The following is a 26,302-nucleotide window of genomic DNA, read 5'->3' on the forward strand; positions in this document are numbered from 1 at the left end:
AAAAGCCCATTGAAATGCATTGAAAACCGGTTCAATGTGTTCCAATGGGCTAAATACCTCAGCATCCAGCGAAGATCCTCCATAGGGGTGGCCATTTTTTGTGCCCGTAAAGCGAGGAATCCATCCTAAAGCACAGCAGGGAGCCATTTTGCACAGCGGGCAGCCATTTTAGAGCCACCAATCAGCTGTTTTAGAATCATCATCTAGAGAAAATCGGTTCCTGAAGCAGGGAACCGATCATTGTCAAGCGAAATTTCCCTATCTAAACATCATTTTGCGATCACTATTGTGATCGCAAAAACCTCATCATAAAGCGGATTTGTCGTTTAATGAGGTAATCGTTAAGTGAGGCACCACTATACGGAGAGAAAAATGGAACATAAATCAAATAAATAAATACAACATCGTGTTTAATAACTCTTTGATGTGCCCTGTGCTGATGTTTTCTGCAGCATAGTGAAAATCTAAGTATATATAGAAAGAGAACAAACAGATATCACTGTAGTTTTGTTAAAACATCTAAGTAGGCAACAATCAGTTTTTCAGAAGAATGATCTGAATGATGTTTTAAGAATGTCCATTCCAGGAACTGACCCCACATATGATGGTCATATAAAACTCACATTCCATGCCAAATCCTACCTGCCATTCATCAGTAGTTACATCAGTGTGTGTAATTCAATTTTTTTCATGTAAAATGGCCCGCACCAAACCATTTAAATTTAAAAACTACAGCTAATTAGATACATTTACCAATCAATGTCAGAGGTCTGAGGAGAAAATGAATAATCTGATGTTGCCTCATCTAATGCCTACTATTTCAACTCTCTTAAATCTCCCCTTCCTCCCGCAATATTTTTCCCTTTCCTCTTCCTGTAAGAGATCCTGGTTTCCTTTTCTTTCCTTTCCTTTTCAAAAAGCCCTTACGTTTCTCTTTCTTTCCGTTCCTGAGTTTGTTGCTGTCACAGTTCCTTTTCCTTCCCTTCTGAGGTCAGGAGAAGGGAGAGGACTTGGAGACATCCAGGCTGCCAGGCAAAGTCAGAAACACAGAGAAGGAGAAGCTTTTGAAACTGCTCTCTGGGAAGGCAGTGGAGGAAGTAAACACTCCAACACAAGCCACAGCCTCAATTGTGGATAAGAAAGGCAAGGAGAAACAGGAGCCCTTCTCCCTCCCCCCAAAAAAGAAAGAAATGGAACAGCATTGCTGAAGGAGCAAGACGTAAGGATGAAGAGGATGCAGTCTTGGGGACGGAGGGAAGAGAAGGAAGGGAAGGACTATGAGAGGCAGAAGCAGTATCTGACACTGTAATGGAAGGTGAACAAGGAATGTCTGTCTTTTTTTTTTAAGGATTTGTGGTGTTGGTGCCATGTTGTCCAGTTTGTCTTATGTGAATTCTGAACAACCTGGATGACAAGGACACCAAACTTGAGATATCCAGCCCAAATCTGGAACTCTAAGACATGCTAAAAATAGGACAAATGGAAATCCTATTTAAATTGCTATGGGTCATGTCAAAGTTTGAAATGTTGTACGCATAGAATGCTAAAATGTAAAAAAAAATGCAACTCTAAAAATGTATGCTATGGTTTAAGATGAAGTTTCAGCAGCAGTTTACTAAAAGTCATTGTAAAACAATCAGCTAGCCATTAAAGGGAAAGCAAGGTCAGTGTAAAATAATACTGTATTGGCTTGCAAAGTAAGTAACTTTATACCTTAATGGATATATTTCCTAGTAAGCTAACATATGAGCATGAAAGTGTAAAGGCTGATAAGCAAACATAACATTGAGAAAAATGTCCATGACCATGAAACTCCTGGAGTACTACAATGAAGTTATAGTGAATTGCTACCCTCCTAGATTCATTCATAAGCAATCTGCATGCATAGTGGTGTTGTGCTCAAGCAGATCGCTATGGAAGCAGTCCACACTGCCAGTTATTTGCTGGGTTAGCAAAAGCAATAGAGATTTCCTTAGAAAATTTTGTACTGAAGCAAAATGGTCTGGTAGCAAATTGCTGGTACATAGGAAGTGTGCCAGCTGATAGTAGAAAAACAAGCATATTAGAGAATAATAAATTTAGGGAAGCTAGAGACGGCAACATAGTCATGTGATAGGAGCAACACCAGTAACCATACTGGATACCAGGCACTAGATACCAGACACCAAGGAATGTCAGGCAACATGTAGAAGCAAGAGAAAAAAAGGCAAAGCAGACAAGATAATGATTTCCCTCCATAGATTCAAACTGGTAGGTAGCTGGGAGAACACTTAGAGAATTTGTGTCTGAATATGTTAAAAGACTAAGAAACTTATTTCAATTCCATGGATATTTATTCTTAAGAACTTTGATATTTTAAGGGATGTATTTTTTTATTACATGTTTTTAATACTACAAGCACTTGCATTTTAAAATGTATGTTCCTGCAATTTTGAAACAGGATTATAACATACTTTAAGTCTTATTGATAACTTAAGTCTTCCATTATATATTTTGAATGTTCTTCAATTCACAGCTTTCCATAGTTATATAAACTATGATTCTTCTATAGTTATATAAGACTATATAGTTACATAAACTATTATTCTTATATGATTTAAGCATTTGTATCTACTGCTTTTTTTCAAGCTGCAAGACTTTTATTGAATTATTAATTTTTTTAAATTTTAATGCATTTTTATGCAAATAAGCAAGGTAAATAAAGCTTGTAAGCCAATATTGCCCAGGATCATTACAATAACAAAATTGCATAACTTGATACCTAGATGAAAACTGGTATGAGTGGACAAAGTTATCTGATTTCACATTGGAATTAAGCCTTTCAGGGATAAATGTTAGCTGTGAGTGACCACCACAGAATCAAACTATGAAATACTGTTACAAAGTGTTTTAATGCTCAGAGGCTATTTTTAAAATTCTGTACTTTTCACCTTGTCGATTTAACAGCAAGTTCAGTGCCTCAAGAAAAAAGCTGTGTAATTTCCTTCATGAGAAGGCTATGGCGAAGGTCCATGTCATTCAGGTCTTTCTGGAGGTTCATATACGAACAGGAAAGGCAGGTCAGTAGCAGCTACTAACGGGTGTACTGGAACTATCATCTATAAGTCTCACAATTAGATAAGAGATTTCAAGATTTAAACCCATTTCAAGTCCCTCCATGAGAAACTATATAATCTTCTAGTGAAGAACCAGTACAAGCCTGAGTTAATTTTTATTATTAGCTCTTTCTCCATTTCCATGAGGCTCCACTTTGAGCCAGCACACACAATAGCATTCTAACTTAGTAATTATTGTCCTCTACCCCAGTGGTCCCCAACCTTGGGCCACCAGATGTTCTTGGACTTCAACTCCCAGAAATCTTGGCCAGCAGAGGTGTTGCTGAAGGCTTCTGGGAGTTGTAGGCCAAGAACATCTGGAGGCCCAAGGTTGGGGACCACTGCTCTACCCCACCATGTCTGCCTGGCAATCCTAGCTACACTCCTTGGTTCATTTCTGTGATGTCTGGCTTATGTAGTTTGATGATCCACAAGCAGATATTCCCAAATCAGCCCATATGGTCATATGCATGTGTAACCCCTATCATTTAAATGCCTTAGCCCAGTAGGTGGGAAGTCTGTAGGAAAGAGGCTGTGGTCTTTAATTTTCTTTCAGAAAAAAATTTGGAAAATAGAGGTGGGAAGCTCCTATTCCCCAGACAGTGAAACTACAAGCTCTAATCGCCTTGGTTTAGGTAGTTATGTGATTTCAAGTCAGAACCAGTTTACAGCAACTTACCACTCGCATGGTAAGAGAGATATTTAAGGAGTGGTTTTACCAGTTTCACACCCACATTGAGTTTCCATGGCCAAGTGGGGATTCCGACACTGGTCTCCAATCTATCCATACTCACTCGGTCTACTACATTACACTGGGTACCTGGTTTAGATAATAGGCATGTATTTATTTGCCTTGGGCAATGGAAGAAAATATTCTTTGTAGTGAGCCATATATGTCATTTTTGTATTCCAGGTTCTGAAGCTTCAGCTGTTCCCAGTACTGGGTTATCTTTTAGCTGGACTTAAGAAGACAAGATTTTGGAGAGAAAGCAGTCTGAATTCTGGACTTGAAGTAGAGACTTCTGCAATCAATGACTCCAACAGCAGCTTTCTGGCACACAGAATTTACTAGACATGTATGTGAAGTATCCAGTTTGAAATATGTTTGAATTGTTGCTAATGCATTAACTTTTTAAAAAAATGCAAACTTGGAATTTTTATAACTGTTTACAATATTCATTTAGAAGTTAATCCCATAGACTCTCAGAGATTGGTATACATGCACTAATCGTAACAGAAATGGTTTTCAGGAAAGGAGAATTAACTAATGAGATGAGGAACACTGCCATACTCAAGATGTTTTCATTTTTATCCAAGGAAATTGATGTGATGCACATTTCCAGGACAAAAATTAGCATATCCTGCATACTGTCTGAGAAGTTCTGAACCAGCCTCAGAATCTCAAATTGCTCCCTAATTAATATACATTCAATTAAACATTTAAAACAACAGAATCTAGAAGCACAGCAAAATAATAATGTGTGACATAAGCCACCAGAACATACAACCCACCGGTTAAAGTGTAGCCCAACAGGCATTAATTATGTTTTTATTGTTGATTTATCCCTAAATCAGAAGATTGCAGAGCATTTTACCATCAACAAACCGCATTACAATAACATAAAACAATTTACACAATTATTGTGTCAAATGAAGAACCAAACCCTGCTTTCATTACACATCAAATGCTTGTATGAGCAGGCAAGTTTTGGCCTGCTACTCAGATAAAAATAGTTTTGGTGCCAGTTGGGCCTCAAAGGGGAGGCCAGTACACAGTTGACACAGGATCACCAACAATGCACTTTCCAGTGTCTCCATGTGGTTTACTGGCACGTAGACAGGCTGCCTCCACTGATACATTCTAATTATTGATGGGCATATATAGGAAGGGAAAGCCAGTGTGGAGTAGTAGATAAAATGACACACTAGAATTCAGGAGACCTCAGCTCAAATCCCTGCTCAACCATAGAACCCCCCCCCCCCAAAAAAAAAAGGGAAAAAAAGGAACCCACTGGAAAGTATCATTGGTAAGACCACTCCTTGAAAGTCTTACATGCCTTAAAGATGCTATCTTATTTTTAGTTGCCATACGTTACATGCAGCTTAATAGCATGTAACAACATATACTGAGATAGGTACATTTTCAACTACCAAGGTCTCAAGCTATGTGCATTAAATCCTATACATTTGATTTTGGTTCAAACCATAATTTTATCCTTCTTAATTCTGCAAGAAGTGAAAATACATGTCCTCTATATTTATACATTTCTCCTTGGAGGTGAAAGTCATGACCAGGTCAGGATACAGATAATAGACAAAATGACAATAGTTTGTTAACACAAGAATGGATACCAGACTATGTCTGAGGTGACCTGCAGTAGTTAAAATGAAAATGTGACGTCACTTTTATTTCTTTTTCTCAAAATTCAGTCAAAGGGCCTTTAACATTCTGAACAATGTTCAGTCAATTACAGATCATTAGTTGGCATCAAGCAAAGTTATGATGGAATTAAAAACTGAAAACAAACACAAAGTAATAATTCAAAGGTTGAAATCTTGTTATGTTACTTATGTCATGTAAGGCTTATGCTGTCATTAGTTATGGTGATTTTTCAGAAATAAAAAATTGGCAATTTCCCCCCAAGGTTCCAAGGCTCTCATGGAATCCCTTTTGTCATGAGAAAGTTGTTGGGGGCAGCCAGATTTTTTTTGGGGGGGGGTAATCTTTAATTTCTGGAAGCTGCTGCCAGTAGGACCCTTTGACCATCAGCAGTTCTCATATGCTCTTGATCTTGAGGGCCCATCTGCAATAAGATCTTTCCACGTTTAAAAAAAAGAGATAATATTTGGAGAAAATCTAACATCTTATTTGTTATTCTGAACTTTGGAATGCTTGACTTGCTCTCTCTCTCTCTCTCTCTGTGTGTGTCCAAACAGAGCAAAACAGAAGACAAGAAAAAAATAAAATTTTGCTTTATAAATCTGTAACTCTGAAAAATATTTTCCCCTCCACTCACAATGATAAACTTCCCAAAGCTCTGCTATCCAGATAATTTTCCCCCTCCCAACTTTCCACAGATGCTTTCCTCCCATAATGGAGAGTCCCTACTGGATGTCCCAAAAGAAAAAAAAAAGATAGGCCCAGTAAGTGAGAGAGGTCAAACATGAGCCCAGCTATTTATTACATATACTGCAACCAGATGGAAGTAACTCATCCATCAAAGAGCTTGGTGTCCTCATCGAATTAGCTTCTTATAAAAAGCCTCCTGCTCTTCCCTCTGATCCACATGGTTCAACTTCCTTCCTCTCCATGCACTTTTGGAAAATGAACCCTCTCTAACCCCTTTGCTACAGTCTCCTTAAATCACCACCACCCATCATTCCATGGCTATATTTAAACTTTACTTTTATCAATACTCATCCTGTAGCTGTGGGGGGATATTAAAAGTGTACCAGGGCATGGAAGGGCGTTTCTGACACTTGCTCTTTCATTCATCAGCCCCCTCATAGGCCCGTTGGTGACAATGAAAAGATTTCACAATACCGGTGCAGCAGAAACTCATTCTCCTACTCATCCATCATGTTCAACCTAGCAGCAGTTCCACTGACCTAATCTGTAATGCCTCGGTGCTCACTGGAGGTTTCTTAAAGGCACCCTTCATTGTTGTTAGTTACAAAAAAATAAGTCTGTGCTATTAGATAAGGAGACTAAATGGTGCAAAGATTAATGCAATACCCTCTCATCACCATGACCTGGATTCAACCAGTTGGGTTGAACTGGAACATTTCTTTTTCAAGTTTGCTTGAAGATCAAACCCCATGTTATGTCCTCATCATTCCAGAATACTTTTAAAAAACTTATTTCAAGAGGTAAATAGGAGTTTAGAGGTCTAAGAAAAACACACCACGGCTAATCCATTGCATCTGTCAGCTTTAGCGTAAAATAAACTAGTTGTTATTTTAGATTATAACAAATACTGTACATCAGCCTCTTTTCTAGATGAAGGAGAATGATGAACAAACTATATTGGAAGTTTTGATGAAGTGGAAGATGTTTTCCCCTCTAACTTGCTTTCTTTCTCTCTAAAGGGAGCAACCAGTCTCTGTGAGAACAGTGTCCATAAATAAAACGTGTGGCAGAATGAGGGAATTTAGCACTGTTTTATAAGGAGCAAAAGAAGACAAGCAGCTGTATGGACGGTTTTATTATGTCAACAGTTACCAGAAAAGAACAAAGGCAGCACAAAATAAGGAGTGAAGACAGCATGTGCGTTTGTTGTGGAAACAAATGGGGGGGGGAAACAAACCAATGAACTAGATTCATTTCATTAATTTTATTTGCAAAAACAAATGGGAACTCAAAAGCATGTGTGCTGAATACCTTCTGCATGTGTGTGTGTGTGTGTGTAAAAATCTAGAATTAATTAATTAATCAATTTGGAGGCCTGGTACAACCTCTACACATATTAAAATTGAAAAGCGGGCCAAACATCAAAACCATTTTACAGAAGGTACAAAAAGGTATTCTCATAAATATTAATTAAACTTTGTGTCTTGATTAGCTCTAACTGCTCGAGAGCTCAGTGGTCTAGGCTGTGGAGCCAGAGGTTGAGAGTTCGATACCCCCCCGGTGCCTCCTTGACAGGGACTAGACTCAGTGGTCCATTCCAGCTCTGTAGTTCTAAGATGATGATGATGATTTCAACATTTTAGTATGGACCATCTATTTCTGTATAACTGTATGTGTATGCCGTGACTTAAGTTTAACCTCTGTGGAATTATGTTGACAATGTGTAATTTAGAGTTTCATTTAGTAAGGAAGAGGTAAATGTTGAATCTAGAGATTAATTTAGGAAGGAAATCTCGCTTTAAATTTTGTTCAAATACTTGAATGTATGAGTAGTAAGATAAATCTTGAGGCAGAAGAAACTAATTGTTTAAGTTGAAACTGGTTTTAAAACTAAGTGATGAACTTTATTTAACTTTGTTTAAGGAGTGCCTTTCCCCTTGATCAGAGAGCTCAGTTCTATACATGTCTACTCAGAGATTATCTAAAGCTCAAATGTATCTGGAATCGAAAAATATTTAAATAAATGGATCTTTAATTTTTTTTAAAAAATTACCTTAAAATTCCCTTTATCTCCAAATAATATATCAGCAATAGCAAGAAATGGAAAAGGATTTTGAGGGATCTCACAATCTTGATAAAAGCAGCCTTGGTCACACACCTCTCAAGACTCATTGTGAGAAGATTTGTGAGGAGAAACAAAAAGTGCATAGAACGATATGACACATTTTAAAAAGAAAATGGCTAAAATGTAAAAAAAAGGTTACGAAAAACTAACCTGATCCACATTTTTGCGCTCTTACCAAAATGAATGTGTAACCAGACACTTCAGATCTGCCAAATGTGTAAGTGCTTATGTGCTGATGTCCACACTTTTCAGAAGTTCGCAGTCTTGTACATAACTCAGAAAATGTGCAAAATGACAGACAGACAGACAGACAGATAGATAGATAGACAGATAGACAGATAGACAGATAGATAGATAGATAGATAGACAGACAGACAGACAGACAGACAGACAGACAGACAGATAGAGCACATAAAAATAGGGAAAGTATGTGTTAAACACATGTTAAGAAATTTGCAATTAGAATGGTGTAGATTTGTGTTTTTTGACTAGAACTCCCAGCAACATTGGGAATTCTGCGAGTCACAGTCCCAAACCACAGATTTCTACATGTCTATTTCTAATTATATTTAGAATGAATGCTCAATGTTAATACACCAGGGAAAAATACAGCCCCAAATGCACCTATTTACAGACTTTTCAGGGACTACTTTTTGCATAGTTGGAAGAAACTGCTTTTCACTGAAAAAGGAAAATCAGTGTGATCTGCAAGCCCAAATGAACCACAGTCTGGGAAATGAGAAATTCATAAAAACAAAGCAGATTCACCAACAGCATCTGCAGCCGTAAAGCTGCACAAGGGAATGTTAGCACTTCTTTGCATACAGCAGCACAGAGGCTGAAGGCCAGTCACTTTTGTTCTGTACAAAACATTACATCCACTTGTTTCTACCTCTTAACTAATAAGTCTTCCTGGGATTCTCAAGCATGCACCAAGCCAGCAGGTGAGTGTACCCAAAAGTATCATGGTGGTAACTTGTTAATTTATAGCTAGGAGCCACTGGATGTTATGCCTTTGGCTTTCCAAATGCCTAACAAAGTACTGTATCAGAATTTCACCCATGGAGTCACAAATTCTAAATTATAACTGCACAATGCCAAAGGATGCGAATATGGGGTAACGATGGGGGCACCAATACAATGGACCTCTCTGTACATATTATGACTGGTTTGGAACTGTGACATATGGGAAAGGTTTTTCAGCCAGCAAATAAGCAAATCAGTAGATATTGATCCCGCAGATGGGGGGGGCACTACTGTAATGTAAATATGAAACAAAGCTCTATTCAGACTACAGTTTCTAGGACATAAGCTCAACCTACCAACAGTTTTAGGTGTTTACAAACATTTGACGTCAGGTTAAAATTAAGAGATCTTGAATTCAGTTTTATTAAACAACTGTTTTGCTATTTTTGAATGTAAATCTCCACAAATCTCCACATGCAGACTCCCCATTCAAAGGGTATATTCAGATGAAGGCTTCCTTATGCTAACAATTAAAGCGAGATATTCCTCCTTTTGCCTCATGAATTAGGTACAGTAAGAGAAAAAAGAAAAAGCAGAGAATGGGGAAAGGAGGGTTACGAGTGAAGGATGTCATTGTCTTGAGTCCACATAAAATTCAGTGGTCAAAATCTTTTTGCTTTCCACAGTTAATTGCTCTAGAGTCACTGCATGTAGTCTACAGGGATTTAGTGAATTAACTCTTCTATACATTCCATTGCTTCAAACAGGCCTATTTGATCTATAACTTACAATGTTAAAATAAGTTGTGTAGGCCCATTTGAATCAATTAAACCTATGGAGATGCTGGCTCACAAAATCACCACTGAGTCAATGGACCTATTTTAGTGGTGCTTACTACACTAATAAATGGGATTTTGGCCAGTGATTGATGCATGGCAATGGCATAATTAGCACCAGAGCTTGGAATATTAAGATTAAAAATGAATTAAAGTTAAAACATAAAAAATTGGGAAAGCAATTCATACATGACAATATTTAAAACTGAAAACATTTAACTCATTAAATTGGTGTTATTAATCTATTATTCGGTTGCTCCAGTTTATGGATGTGGGATATTGTGCCCCTCTATTCTTGAGTCAAAATGCCAGGGAATGGTCTGAGATTGCTGCACAATATTGTGCCCACATTGTCAGCAGGAAAAAAGATGCCAAATTTTATGTAACACAGGGGAGCCTGAATGTTGACCTCATGCATGTGAGTAGTCAAGACAGTCTACAGGATACCCTCTTGTGCTCACACTACCATTCACAAAAAGACAACAAACAGGGGGAAATTGCAGAATCTCTTCTTTTTTCACCAGTTCACTACTTCTCACTCAAACACAAATCAGCTGTCAAGGCTGTTTTTCAATAAGTTCTCTTATGTCAGAAGTCTGTTTGATATCAAAATCCTAACAAGGTTTACTGAAAATTCTAGGATACAATACAACGTGTTCCATATGCATTGTCTCTGACACATTTTTAGTATCACCTGGCAGGACAAAGTTCCAAACAGAACGAGCTGGAATTTTTAGCATGTATACATTACTGAAACAGCTACGTCTACACTGGCTGGAGCATGTCATGAGAATGGCTGATGGACGGATTCCAAAAGATCTCCTGTATGGAGAATTAGTGTAGGGAAAGTGCCTCAAAGGGAGACCACAGCTACTTTAAATATGTCTTACAAAATTTATACTAATTCCCGGAAGATACATGGCAAAATGTATATGTGGACATTAGTTGACCTGCAGTTCTCTCCATACCTACTAAGGTACAATGTATCTTTTGCCAAAGCTCTCCTGGCAAGCCTATACTATGCATGCTCAGTGTTACAGGAAACTGTTGATTCTTTCATTTGGAAGACCTTTTTTGAGGACCAGTATTTCAGTTCCTAAAGCCTAGATTCTTTCCAACTAAAGAAAAATGGGTGGGATCAACAATTCTTTTTCAAGATAAACAAGACTGGTCTTTTCAATTTATCTGAACTATTTTAAATCTGGGGTTGTTTGAGGACACCCGTTTCTGAACAAGAGAACAAAGCAGTTCTACTTTTAAAAAATCATAACTCAAAATGTTTTTCCAAACTTCCTTAAATTTAGCACAGAGCAAGAGCAAACTGTCCGCCACATCTGTGCTGAATGTGGTGCTGATCTGAAGCCTAGTTTAAAAGTTATAATGTTCTAGTTGGGCTTCCTCCATTTTTAGAATTGCCTTAGAGAATGTTGATTTGCTCTGCCAGCACAAAATCATTACTCCACTCTCATGCATCAATAATGTGCTGATTTAAACATTAGAGTAATAGATTCTCTGCAGAGGGTGTCCCCCAAAAAACCACATGTACAACCCATTTGAAAATAAGACTTATAATAGTCTAACCTTGGGAATATAGATTAAATTAGAATATAATACCCAGATATTGTGATAAAAATGCTTAATAATTTGTCTTATTTTTCTGGAGCTCTGAGAGTTAATTTGAGACCATCTAGAAAACCAAAGTCCACATTCTTGTCCACCCCCCCAGCTCAGTAAAGAGCTTACTTGCTGTCCTCAGGACATTTCTTTAGCATAATAGTATGAGAAACCTTGCCTGAGTAGAGGCCTCATTAATACCGCTGAGAGCTGCTGGGCAATCTGATTCAAGACACTTACTGAGGTCGTAGTGACTCCATTACTGTAAATCAGGTCAACAACAAAGGAATCATGTGTGTTTGGGTGTGCAAGTGTTTCTCTACCAAATCTAAAGATGGCTTCAGTTAGTCCATTCATAATTCCCGAGCTCAGCATTTCCTAGAAGGTATGATTCTCAATCTAGCAAGAATTGGACACAAATAATTCATTGCAGACAGTGATACCAGTGACATTCTATAATGTGGATGTGATACATGGGGACTCAGGCTTGTTTTACTCCCCCAACCCCCATTGAGATGTGTGAGAAGAAAATGTGCTACACAAAATCATAAGACTCCTGTTGTTCTGGCAGAGGTCTCCTTTCAGTCCACATTCTTGTCAACATCTGTGTAAAGGAGAGTTAGTAGAAGTATAGTGTCCACTGTGAGTTTTTGGTGACAGACAGCTTAATCTGTCTTCTGCAGCTGATCCATTTTACTTCCTGCCTAAACTGTCTAGCTGTCTGCTGAAGACTGCCATATGAATGTGAGAACCGTCTTAACAAAACTCAGACTTTTTTTTGAAGGGAGGCATTTAAGACTAAGACAAAGGTGAGGATTTGACTACCGTCCTAGACACCCAATTTCTAATTAAGAGTTCTGACCAACGCTGAAGAGGTGTTTTCTCAAATTCTGAGATTTGTTGATCATACCATTTAATAATCATTAAATGGTATGATCAACAAATTCATGATCATTTCAGTAGTATTTTTGAGTGGTAGTTTACCACTGTACAGGAATGCATATACACAAAGAGAATCCTTATGCAAACATATGCACAAAAGCTGAGATATGCATCATGTTTTACAGAGGACAATCTCCTCTTTGAGGACATCCTCCATTTCAAGGGCTGTCTTACTGAAGTCTGGCTTAATTATAAAGACCCATAAGAAGATAAAGAGGGACTCTTTGCATGGCCCATCAGAAATTAGCCCTGGTCAGCTGACTGAGCAAACATACTGGTTAACTGGTTACAATATTTCTCAGTATAGTGAGATGGATTGTTTTCCTATTTAAATTATAGTCATTCGTTCTAAATAGGCATCTTTACATATAGAGTGATATATACAAATTTTATGCAAATCCATATCCTCTTTTGTCCTTGAATGGATGACACATTTCCACTTTCCTGATTATCTATAAGCATAACGAATGCCTCTGATAATGTATGATGCAGAGGTGGGTAACCTGTGGCATCCAGATGTTGTTGGACTGCAATTGCCATCATCTCTCACCACCACTTACACAATTTGTGGCCTCATGAGTGTGGCTGAACCCCTGGAATGAGGCCACTGTATAAGCCCACACAATAAAAGAGATTTTATAGCAACAAACCAAAATACCCATCTCAGCATGCCCAAGTGCATATGCTGGTACAGCTTCAGGGTAACAATAACACAAAATATAAATGCTTATAGGGTACAGTCCTATGTGAACTGTCTAGCCCCATTTTAGTCATGATCAACTCCTTTAGAGTGGGATTCATTCAATTCAGACTGAGGATTGTATCCTGTGCCCATTGCTATCAAGTTTTCTTCTTGTCCCCTCCCTCCCCAATCTCTTATTTCCCATAATGCCTGTTGGTTTGATCCTGGCTTGTTTTAATTAACTGCTATTACCAGAAACCACACTTCCCTTAAGTTATGATATAATGGAGCACTCTAGTTAGTTTCAAAGTGATATCAAATGCTTCCAATCTCTTTCTTGCATGCAGTGGGAGGAAGGGAGTGCAAATACTTTAAGCTGGTGCAGAATCCTTCTTATAAGGGGAAATCATGGTCTCCTTTGACCCACTTCCTCCAGTTTTAGAATAGCTTTCTTCATTACTCTTTTCAGGCTGCACAAGAATTCTTCCAACACTTTAAACAGCAAGTAGTAGAGTGCATATCGGAACAATTCAATGATTTTAAGCAAATAAAGAATCACAAAGTGGTTTACTGTGAAATTTAACAATGAACTTTTTCTATTAGGAAACATTCTTTCTCTTACACAGACACACATAATGGATTGTCATGGAAACAGAGGAAATACAATAGTTTTAGCTTTTGGGGTGCATAGACTCAGGACACTATCTAGATGATTATGACCACTTCATCCTCCCTCCAGAACTACTCGTTTCAGCATTTAATTCAAAAGTAGGTGAAGAATACAGTAGAGGGATGTAGAGGCTGTGGCTGATGAGGGTCATGGCTTCTCAGCTCCAGGGGTTCATTTCAACCTGGCTTCAGTCCTGGTTATGGGATGGAGACTGCACTAGTTGCCTTGCTGGATGACCTACAACAGGAACTGGACAGGGCCAACGTATCCCTGTTGGTTCAGCTGGACCTCTCAGTAGCTTTCAGTACCATCAACCAGCGTATAATTCTGGCCCATTTCTCTGGGATGGGGCTCGGGGGACTGTTTTATGGTGGGTCTGGTCCCTCTTGGAGGAGAGAACTCAGAAGGTGGTGTTGGGGTACTCCTATTTGACATTCTGGACACTGGTCTGTGGGGTTCCTCAGGGTTTGGTTTTGTCATAGATGTTATTTAACATCTACATGAAACCACTGAGAGAGGCTGTCTAGAATTTTGGGGTTTGGTGTCACCTGTATGCGGATGACACCCAACTCTCTCTCTCCTTTCCATCTAAATCCAAGGAAGCTCTTCTGGCTCTTGATCAGTGTCTCGTGTCAGTAATGGACTAAATGAAGGCAAATAAACTAAAACAATCCCGACAAGACAGAGGTGGTTCTGGTCTGTTGAAAAATAAGGATGATGCCTGTGCATCACTCCTGCTGAAAGCACAGGTGCGCAGCTTGCAGGTGTTGCTGGATTCATCTCTGAGCCTGGATGTTCAGGTTTTGGAGGTGCCCAGGAGTGCTATTGAACAATTAAAACTAAGACACCATCTATGCCCATTCCTGGAGAGGTCTGATGTGGCCATAGTGACACATGCCTTGGTAACACCCTGGCTGGATTACTGTAATGCACTCTACATGAGGCTGCCTCTGGAAAGTCTTTGGAAACTTCAGCAGGTTCAAAATGTGGCAGCCAGACTGCTAACTGGGGCTGGTCACAAGTGATCACATAACACCCCTGTTACAACAGCTCCACTGGCTTCTGATCCATTTCCAGGCACAATTCAAAGTGCTGGTTGTAACCTTGAATGTATATTAGTATCCTGACCATTGGAAGTAGTTTGGAATCACAAAGTCTTTTTCAGTGAAGGTATTAAAGTCTTTTATGCTACATTTTCCCGTGCAAGGGTTTTTGATCCACTTGCAGGAACATCACTGTTTTCACCCTCCTCCTTCCAAAAATGGGAAGACAGAACACAACAATACTCTGTTAAGTAGAGCCCGAAAGCTTCATTTAAAATTTTTATTTGAGCCAAACAAATTGTTCTAGTTAAACCTCAACTTGCTTTATGTTCCTTTTGCCCCTAAATGAATGAGCTTCAAAACTGGATATTAATCTTCAAACCCAAGAGGTATATTTCTGAAAAAGTATTTAATCAGTGATGACTAAGGTTGTGTGACCTTAAGATGGATATGCTTAACAATGAATAGAAGACTGTCCTAGGCCTTACATCACATTCATGTCCTAAAAAATTAAGGTAGATAGCCAGACTGGCAGAGTGGATAACGTCTTCAATTTTAGCTGAAAGATGAGTTCAAAAATTCCTTAGAGCCATATAATTTGGTAAGTCACATTTTGCCCTATCTACTTCACAAGGTTATTGTGAGAATAAATAAAAAAATCCCCATATGTAGCAATATAATCATTCATCCACATCTTAAAAAAAAAATATTGTTTACTATAACTTGGTTTCATTACTTTAGAGATTCGGTTTGTGGTATAGATCATATACTACAGCAGATCAAGAGTATCATAAGCATATGTGTACCTTAAAAACAAAAAAACAAATGACTTACAACTTACTCTCATCCCAGTGAGCACCCTCAAAGTGGTCCTCAGTGAGAAAACAATCCATGAACAATTACCTTGTCCTGAGATTATGCCTCTACAACTTTCATTATTCACAGCAGATGAAATGAAAGCTCAGATCAGTAGATGAATCACAGAAACCCAGAGCAACAAAGACTCATGTACTGACCTCTGATTTGGACATCATAAATCATAATTAAAATGTGAAGTCCCCAATATAATGAATCCATGGCTAGTTTAACATGCTTATATTTAACATGCAGGCTTTTATCACTATCTTCTGTTATTATTAAGGCCATGTACACTGGCAGTCTGATGGGAAAGCAAAAAAACCTGTCACTGTTGCTTCATTTGCTGCTTCTCTCTGCCAAGGTCTGCAAACAAAGAGTGCAAGAGCCAACTTTCTGCACACTACTGCATAGCCGCTGCCATGACCACCATCATTATGACTCACCATCACCTTAATGCAATACAATAAAATACAATACCAAACTTAAATTATGTGAGTTGTGGTTAATTTTCTGACCTTGGTGAGAATTTCAAAATGCATTCAACCCTCGACTTACAAACGGCTCTAGTTACAAACATTTTGACTTACTAACCGCTCCGATAGAAAAAAATATTGACTCAACTTGCAAACTTAGATTTAAGTTACGAACTGAAAAAAATGCGCGGGGGGGGCGTGAAATTTGAACTTTCAGTTAACCATTGGCCAGTCTGTCTGCTTCCTCGCTCTTCCCAGCATTTTGAGAGTGGATTTGGAGACAGTCTTCAGACTGCCTGGTACTGCCTGGTATTGCCTGGTACAGTATGGACTGTGAATTTTTATTTTTTGGCTTTTTAAAAAAATTTGATTTTTGGATTTTTAAAAGGTGTTCCCTCCCTCCTTTGCTGCCCCCTTTCCCCCCAAATGGAGCGTGTATTGGCTTGTCTTGATTGAAAAGGTGCTTTTCAAGGTTTTCTGTTGAAAAGGTGTCCGTTCCCTCCTTCCCTCCCTCCTTTCTTTCCTTTTTTTTACACCTGTCATCTTAGGTTAAAAGGAAAAAAAGAAAAAAATCTGCCCCTAGTGGTAGGAACGGATTAACCGGCTTTGCCGGTTACAAACCGCCCCTCAACCTAAGAACCAAAAACGGCCGGAACAGATTAATTGGTTTTCAATGCATTCCTATGGGAAATGCTGATTCGATTTACAAACTTGTCGATTTACAAACTTAATCCAGAACGGATTAAGTTTGTAAATCGAGGGTTGACTGTATTGAGAGAGACTGGGTGGGTGGAAAGATGAGAAGACAATTCAGATCTCCACTTTAATCTCTCTCTTCCATTTCTACCTTTGTAGTCTTTCTCCATCCCCTAGCCCACACCCCATCTTTTCTCCCTCAATATCTCCACACCACAAAGAAAAGTGGGATCAGGGTCAACAAGAAAACAAGGGTGAAGGATCTGGTGCAAGGAAGAAATAAATAAACTTGGAGTAGCTTTATTTAAGAAATGGAAAGGTTGTGCCCATTTAATATATGCTTGCTTTGATATGATGGCAATAGTTAAGACTTTAGGATATGTAATCTCACATGTGTCCTTAATTCTGTGTGGGTGGTGTGTTGCAACTTGCTGGCAGAAAAGAAAAGGCTCTCTGCAGGTGTTCAAAGGCACTTTCACTGTATTTATGTCAACTAGCCCAAATACTTTTAAACTTCTAGATATAGGTTTAATTTGTGGGCCTCTGCTCACATCCACTTGACCATGAACCTTACCTGATTAATCTTTGTATTCCAACTGAGTCTTAGCTCACAGGATCATGGTGATGATAAAATATGATTAATAATAATTGCTTGGTGTGACGTTTGCCCCTTGTGCCCATGCCTGACTCCCCAAACACAGAGCACACGAAGGCAAACTAATACTCATTTTTACCCGCTGCCACCAGTTGATCACTAAATCAACATTAATTATGGAAGGATGAAGATGCAGCTCCAAACTTCACTGTCTTTTAAATAGAACTTGTTTGTTTATTACAGATGTTTGATCATTAATCATAGGTAACATCTACATGTTTATTGATCATCAATTTCAACCTTCTATTTGTTATACAGTTCTTATTCACTTTTCACTCTAATCACACCTCAGATTTCCCAAATACCACACTCTATCTCTCCACTCTGATCTCATTCTGACTGCTTGCCTCTGACTCCGCCTCTTTATTACATATCTCTCAGCTCCGCCTCTCAGCAACATCAGCCTGCAACATGAATAATGCATGACTACTTCATAATAAGGGTGAATGCTACACTTGCCATCAAGTCAGTTCCAACTTTTGATGACCCTTCTCAAGGTTTTCTGGGTATAAGCTACTAAGATGTGATTTTCCAATTTTCTTCTTCTGGGGGGCACTCTGGACCTCTGTAGCTTGCCCAATGCCACACAGGCTAGCTCTTCTTCAAGACTGGGGAATCAAACTGCCAGGCAGGTAGTCCAACTGACTGAGATATCACAGAAAAACTGAAATACACCAACCTCAGTTTCTTGAAGTTGTGATAAACCAAATCATACTCTACCTATAAACATGTACAACATGATCTACCTTTAAGACCTGTTAAACCCTGAATTCTTAATTGCTATTTTCATGTTCTAATTACATGCATCTGCTGGTATATCAGACTCATGAGCTACCAACTGAACAGCTTATGACTGGACTTGGCTCCTGTTGCAAGGAACCCACTGCGCACCTTCCCTTCTGTTTCCTAGAAGGCAGCACAGAAACTGAAGTTGCAGCAATTTATTACAGATACAGTGGGATAAAATACATGTGTGAAGGCAAGAAGGATGACTGGTGGAAACTGCCCCAATTTGTACCCATTAAAAGGTCCCTGCACATACTAATGTTTGCCTAGGATCCCAAAGCATCAGAGGGATATGTCTCCAGGAGAACTAGTGCAATAATTAGTAGACTTAAAATTGTTGGTTATGACATTTAAGACATAAGACATAATAAATTTATTTGTCATTGCACTCACAAGTGGGTGCAACGAAATGAGGTGCTCTTCCCCAAGGTAGAACTGGACAACACCACTACAAAAAAAGTTAAAATATACACAACACTCACCATACATATATATATACCCCGTTTCTCCCAGCAATTAAAATTCCACCAAAAACTTATGACCCCGCATTTAAACTCAATACTGCACTTGGGTAAAAGCTGTTCTTGAATCTGCTTGTCCTTGCTTTCAATACCCTGAATCTCCTTCTCGATGGTAATAGTTTAAAGAGCTGTTTAAAACATGGAATGGAATGGAATCAGGATTGGTATGTACTTGAAGGGCCACTTTCTTCAATATAAGAACATCAGCTGAAGAGGTTCTCCTGCACAATCTTGTACTCTGAAAGCTGAATTTAGCTGGAAAGCAAGACAAGATTTTTGGTGGCTGAGTCCTGAATTTGCAGTTCACTCTCTGCCTTTTTCTTCTGCATTAAAATATCAGTGGCGTGCAGTTTTTGGATCAATATGATTTCGCTTACTGTTTAAATATGATTGCTGTTGGTTTAAAATGAACATCTTTTAATAGCTGCTGACATTTTTTTAAAAACCATGTAAATTTCGAATTTTGAATTGTCTTTGTTTTTATTGTGGATTGTGATGATGATGATGATGATGATGATGATGATGATGATGATGATGATGATGATGATGATGATGATGATGATTGCCATAACCACCACGATGACCACCACTGTTCATACTATTAGTACTATTACTATTCTTACTATTTAGAATAGTACTGCCTTTTGTTAATTAAATATGTGTCATGCCTTTCCACAAAAATGTCACACAGCAACAACATGGCAAAGAACACTAGTAAAATGAGAATAAAAACAAGTACAGTTACAACATAAACCCAGATTAAAAATAAAAGTAAAATACAACATGAGGTCCCCTAAACTAAACATCTCACTAAGATGTCAAAGCTGTATCATGAGCACTTTTAGTTTAAAGGTGGGATAAAACTGCTTATAGGAATCAGATAAATACCGAGAGGAATGTTTCAGAGTTTATGAACTACGTCTTTGTGTCCAGGATGGAGTATAATGCCACACACCTTATAAGGTATCATTTTACCTTTATGTAATGTTGATTACGATGGGACGTGGTGGCGCAGCGGGTTAAACCGCAGAAGCCTCTGTGCTGCAGGGTCAGAAGACCAGCAGTTGTAAGATTGAATCCACGTGACGGAGAGAGCTCCTGTCCCTTGTCCGAGCTTCTGCCAACCTAGCAGTTCGAAAGCATGTAAATGCGAGTAGATAAACAGGTATCACCATGGTGGGAAGGTAACGGCGTTCTGTGTCTAGTTGTGCTGGCCACGTGACCATGAAAACTGTCTACAGACAAACGTAGGCTCTACGGCTTGGAGACGGGGGATGAGCACCGCGCCCTAGAGTCGGACACGACTGGACTAAATGTCAAGGGGAACCTTTACCTTTACCTTTACCTAATGTTGATTAGAGGTAAATGTGTTAATGGGACAAGGGGAAAGGCCAATAATCTTTTCTTCTCAAGGTCTTTCTGTCAAAGAACTCTGAAAAGGGCTGACACATCTGCAGAAACACAGCTGGGCACCCTTCCATATCTGTGAGGAAGATCCTGTAGGGTTTACTACCCTGTACTGCCATGGTTTTCTTCACATGCAAAGTACCATGCATTCCATATACTAGCCAGATGAGATTCCTATTAATAGTAAAAACAATTTTGAAGACATTCAAGGAAAAAAATGGTACACATAACTGAAGGCTAGCATGCTGAAACTTAAATTTTAGTGTGAGATATCCATTGTCATTGACTAAAGAATGTTTACCAGCCATGTAACACTGAGATATTTCATTTTTAATTCAATCTTTTAAAAAAGTATCAGCAGAAAACCATTTCAGAAATTTTCTTCAACACTTATCTCAAAAATGGGCTATTTGATTCATGAACATCTCTAATGTATATCATCAGTGACTGAAGGAGTTTTTTATATGATTTTTGACAATTTAACAAGTCCTCCTGACAAATTAAATGGTTGTGTTGACAACTTAACTGTACTGCCAATCAATATTTTCAATTACTTTCATTGTCATTCAGAAAAAATACAACACGAGGTCACACAGTGGTAAATCCAAGTAAGGAAAATAAAATGATGCACAATCAGTTGAGGGAACAGAAAACTTAAAAACTTTGAAGTACAACATGCAATTTAAAGACTCTTTGTTTTTCTTTGGGAGGTTTCCGGTAAAGTTGAAACACCTCTAAATTTAGAACTTAGTGGCATCACTCACTCACTCACTCACTTGACAATATAGTTTCCTTCCTTCCTATAAGCAATTTGAAACTCATTAAACTTGAGCTGCTGCCACAAAGGATTTCATTAAAAACAACTTCTTTTATTGCATTACTTCCCGCTATAAAGCTTCATATTCCTTGCTCTTCTACAAGGATGGGACAAGGTACATTACTTATACTGCAGTTCTTTAAGAGCCTGCCCAGTCAGTTGGAGAAATCTGAGTGAAACAAGGCTATGTCAAAGGTTAGTTGACTTTTGCTGTCCAACAGGGCAGCACCAGATCAATAGCATTTCTAATGCTTCACTGTCACATGGACACTGTATTTGACTGCAATAATCAAATAACAAGGCACCCTTTTCTTATGGGAGTTTCCATTACACATAAGGAGAGAAAAAGAGAAGGGAAAAGGAGATGTGGGGGGGAGAGAGAGAATGAGAAAGAGAATATTGGTGATGAGAAAATTAAACACAACAAAATAAAGCAATCACATTTCCATTTTAAAAATAATTTTGATTAAACAAGATGGGGAGGTGGGGATATATTTTTTTTCTCAAGGTTAACCAAACAGTTTGGATGAAAGAATTCAACACCAAGTTGCCAATTAACATAGTACAGTATTGGTAAAACAGTACAACACAACCAAAATAAATTTTTTAAGTCCCATCAATTTAAGTGGGAGTGAAGCATATATTTCTCAATGGGGAAAAAAAACTTGACTTCAGCTGATGTCTTGTTACTTCAGTTGATTCAGCCAGTCTACTCTAATACATACTATATTATTTCAGAAAAGGAAGATTATACAGTTGTTTAGAAATAGTTCACCTAATCTCTGGTGCTATGCTGGGGTAAAAAATTTCTAGTACTGTATCACTTTATCACAGCTGTATAAAGTATCTTTCCTAATAGGTGCTGTAGTCTGTTCAGAAGTTGCAGATCTTCACTTCCGAAATGAAATACTGTAAAGGGCATTCTAATCTATATTCTAGCTCTATAAAGTATGCAATTGTGTAGGATTTTTGAATATTTCATTTTATTAGAAAATTACATGTAGAAACTGCAACAAAATATTGTGTTTTTTTATTTAGGTTTTCAGTTAGGTCAGAATAAGCTGGGATAGGGAAAATGGCATACTTCTCAATCCACCTGTTTTCCAGCCATCATTCACAGTTTTCCTTCCCTTGGAACATTTATTTTTCAGGGCAAGCTGGAGTTTTTAAATCCTGAGGATTGCTACATCTCACAGCCATTAGGTTGGCTTGAACAGATCAATTTATTTTCCCCACTGCCCTCTACTTTTCTTTCCCATCTGCTTAGTTCACGACTTACTAGATTCCCTGCTCCTCACTTTCAGCCAGAAAAGTTGTGCATTTGTGGTGGTAGAAGTGTCCTTATCACAACAGCATTTTGACTTCTCATTAGAAAGCATAGATATAGGAAAGCATTCAGTGCTATGAGGAGGAAGACTTTGCTGTGTTTGCCTGTCTGCTACACCTCAGGTAGCAGAAGGATGCACAGCAAGAATCGCTTCTAGGTTGCCGCATATAGGTGGCTGCGTTTAGACATCTTCTTAATCCCAAACTCTTTCAGGTTTTACAGATCAAAGCAGTGCCACGAATTAGCCCTCTCAGTCCCACCACCTTCACAGGTGCATCTAATTGGGACACAAGCCTTCTCTGTTGCTGCTCCCAAACTCTGGAACTCCCTCCCACAGGAGGCCCGGCTAGCCCCATCTTTGCTGTCCCTCTACAAGCTTCGTCAGGCTTTCTCCTCAGGCAGTTTTTTTCTCAATGACTGGCTGTCTAGGAGAGGTTTTAAAACCGGATGGTTTGTAGCTTGTTGCGTCTGAATGTTTTATAACTGTCAATCACCTTGGGTTCTCTTTTAGGAAAAAAAGCAAGATAAAACATATCTTAAATAAAATAAATTATAAATTAAAAGGTGCATATCTAACTGTGGCAATAAAGCTTGTCTGACCTAGAAAAACCTGCCAGCCAAAGCTGTGAGTAAAAACACTTGTGGCCATAGCCACCACCCAAGAATGAGAGGGATGGCTGTCAGAATTTATATCGATATCAGTGCTTCCTCTGCTTTCTTTTGCCTACTAGTACTCTGCTTCCTCGGCAACATTATTTGTTGTTTAAACTGAGCAACATCACCACAAATATTAGTGTGATACCAAAAGATACACACGGGTTTAATGGGAAAGAGGAGACTATAACTTCTTTAACTGCGAAAATGTCTGGAATATGCTAGACATTTCAGGGTGGTGAATAGCCTGTGGGAGACCAAAACAAACTTTCAGCCAACGTTAATGCAGCAATGTGCTCTTCAAATTAAGACGGCTGATGCTTGTAAAACTTGTGAAGCTGATCCATTCTTCCCGAGAAAGTCTTAATTTAAGCTGAACAAAGTTACAATTATGCACTTTTGAGCTGCCAGAAAGATGTTGCCTACAGCAAAATTGAAAGGGAATGGGTGGGAGCAGGCAGGTGTAGAAGGAAAGAGTTTCTCTTGAAGCAAGATCTTTGAGTAATCTTGAGAGAATCTGAATGAAATTTGACTGAAACAAATAAAACTGTTAAGTTCACAATCTCCCACTTGCTTCTAGTGCAACATGGATGATGATGCACTTCTCCTCAACCCCACTCCCCAATAGTCATTAAAATAATGCTGATATCCAATAAGATAAAATATCACCATCTCAGGCTGATGATGACATTGGCTGTGGATGTATTTTGGTAATTCAGTAATTTGGTAATTTCCTATCCTCCTCCCAAGTCGGTTCCTAGACTCCTTTGGTCTTGGGAAGGCTGTTGGGAATGGTGGTACAAGGGGGCCGATTGTCGGAACTGCTTGAAAAGCATCATCAACAGTCCAACCCCTGCCACCAGTACCAGCAACAACAAATTTCAGACATTACAAAAGGTTACAACAGGACCAAAGGGATTCTAAGAGAGTTTAGGAACTTGGTGGGGAGTGGGGAGGAGAAAGGAAATGCTTAGTTACCAAAGTATGTATGCAGCTGGTGACATCATCAGACTTATGCATTTTAGCTTTACGTTACTGGTACCTGGGTCAGAATCTGACCTTCTTTGAGTATTTCTTTCAAACATTCTCATTTTTTTAAATACTAAGTCACTGAGTGATTTAATTAACAAATCGTGGGATGAACTGGGATCCCATACAACCTCATCTACAAACCCATTCATTTAAAATAACATTTGCTTGGGGTCCTAACAGCCAGACACACTTTGCCTCTCTTTTGTGCAATCTGTACCTTAAAAAATGGAAGAGCATAGATGTGCCTTTGGCATATGGGAAAACCTAATCTTGAAACCACAGATCCTCTTGCTAGTCCCAAACACAGACATTCTGTACACATGTCTACTACATATGGCTTAAGGTAAATACATCTTGCCTACAGCCATACCACCTGAACACTGCTGATTTTGTCTGATCTTGGAAGTTAAGCAGGATCAGGCCTGGTTAATACTCAGATAGGAGACTGCCTGGGAATACCAGGTGCAGTAGTGGGATACCCAGTCTGGCAGAATGAATAGAATGATGAACCCTAGTGCATACACACTCAATAGGCCTGGGTTTGACTCTCCACTCAGCTATAGAAGGTTACTGGGGGTGTAGAACCAGCAAAACTACTCCTTAAATGTCTCACTTACTTTGAAAGTCCCATTAGGTTCACTATAAGTTGGTTTTGACTTGATGGCATAGCAACAAAAGCACAGCTTATTATTTCTGACTACCTGAGCACGTTTGCTGTTACTGCTGGAAGCTGTTGCTACCGTGTGTTCTCCCTATTTATAAATTTCCACCTTAGCTGACGAAGGTTAACCGTACAAGACTTTCCGTTGCTTGGTTTAACCATAATGAAAGCAGACTTAATAGAACAGGAGGACATAAAGCGATGACACAAATATCAAATCTTCCTAATAATAAGACTCTTCCTAGTTACTCGGATCAATAAGCTTCCAGTGTTAGCGAAAAAGCCCCAGACACTTCAGCACAAAGTAAAATAAAATTTGTCTTATGAAAGAGCTGCTTCCAGAAGTTAATTTGAAGAGACTGACTTCTTGAAGCAGATACCATTGCTTGTGTTGCTACAAAACCAATGGATTCTGCACAGTTCTGTTAACCATCAGCAATTATCTTCCTGTCAGAGCTAAAGGTAACAAATTTCCCCATATCCAGCAAGGCTATATCATCAACCGGACACCGGCATCATTTGACGGAAACTAAATCACCACACCAGCCAACAGCTCTGACAGACAAATGTGCTGCCTCGGAAAATCTAGGCCTATCACTCGGGCGGTGGAGGTGGGGGAGTAAAGGTTCTCTCAGCTTTCTGAGAAGAGATTAAATGTTGTAGATTCTGTGAGTACAGTACAGAGGAAAATCCTAAATATGAGAATTATTAATGGACTTTAGACTGGTCTTTTTAATCTGTTGCCAGCACATGCTCATCTATTTTACCTTGATCTGCCTTGTTTCCTGATGGACAGAAAAGGCAGGAACTGTGCATTATCCGAGCCTTAATCAGAGCCAGCAGTGGGAGAACAATGTAACCCTACCTATCATATGGATAGCATTTTCCCACTCTCTGTTCTTTTATAATGAAGATTGCGTAATAAAAGATCCTGCTAATATGTCCTGTCCTAATACCTGACAATAACATCCAGTTTGCAGCATGCTACATAATGGGGATATCAGTCTCTAACATGCTCAAAAACCAAATAAAGCATTATCAGATTGCTGGGCTTAAATTTCCAGTTAATCTGTGGTTAGAATTTACCTCTCACCCCTGACATGCACACAAGTATATGTACACATGCATGCACACGTGTGCATACACACACACACACACACACACACCAATACACACACAGAGAGAGAGAGACACACACAGAGAGAGAATACAGAACAATGGATTATTATAACAACAAAGTTTCTGCAGATTGCTATTTTAACATATGAAATATTCAAGATAAACTATATGAGGATCTTTGCAGTTTGCAAATTACTACAAGAACAGAAGCAAATCAAAGTAGCTCATTATTGGCCTGGACAGACCAGTGTGA

The 26,302-nt window shown here is 38.8% G+C and overlaps 1 protein-coding gene and 1 long non-coding RNA gene across 2 annotated transcripts in view; one reads left to right on the forward strand and one right to left on the reverse strand.

Annotated features, from left to right (window-relative positions):
- The window catches only part of LOC144588366 (uncharacterized), an 11,904-nt gene extending 3,796 nt beyond the window's left edge, over positions 1–8,108 (forward strand). Inside the window, exons 1-4 of the long non-coding RNA XR_013543886.1 lie at positions 1–1,315; positions 2,947–3,059; positions 4,009–4,171; positions 7,185–8,108. The exon at positions 1–1,315 is cut by the window's left edge and continues 3,796 nt beyond it. This is a non-coding gene — a long non-coding RNA (uncharacterized LOC144588366). The remainder of the gene's footprint in view (positions 1,316–2,946; positions 3,060–4,008; positions 4,172–7,184) is intronic.
- LRMDA (leucine rich melanocyte differentiation associated) overlaps positions 1–26,302 on the reverse strand; it is a 1,005,591-nt gene that overhangs the window by 547,150 nt on the left and 432,139 nt on the right. The gene's annotated exons all lie outside the window — the stretch shown is intronic.

This window comes from Pogona vitticeps, chromosome 3, assembly GCF_051106095.1.
Source record: "Pogona vitticeps strain Pit_001003342236 chromosome 3, PviZW2.1, whole genome shotgun sequence".
Classification (NCBI taxonomy): Eukaryota; Metazoa; Chordata; class Lepidosauria; order Squamata; family Agamidae; genus Pogona; species Pogona vitticeps.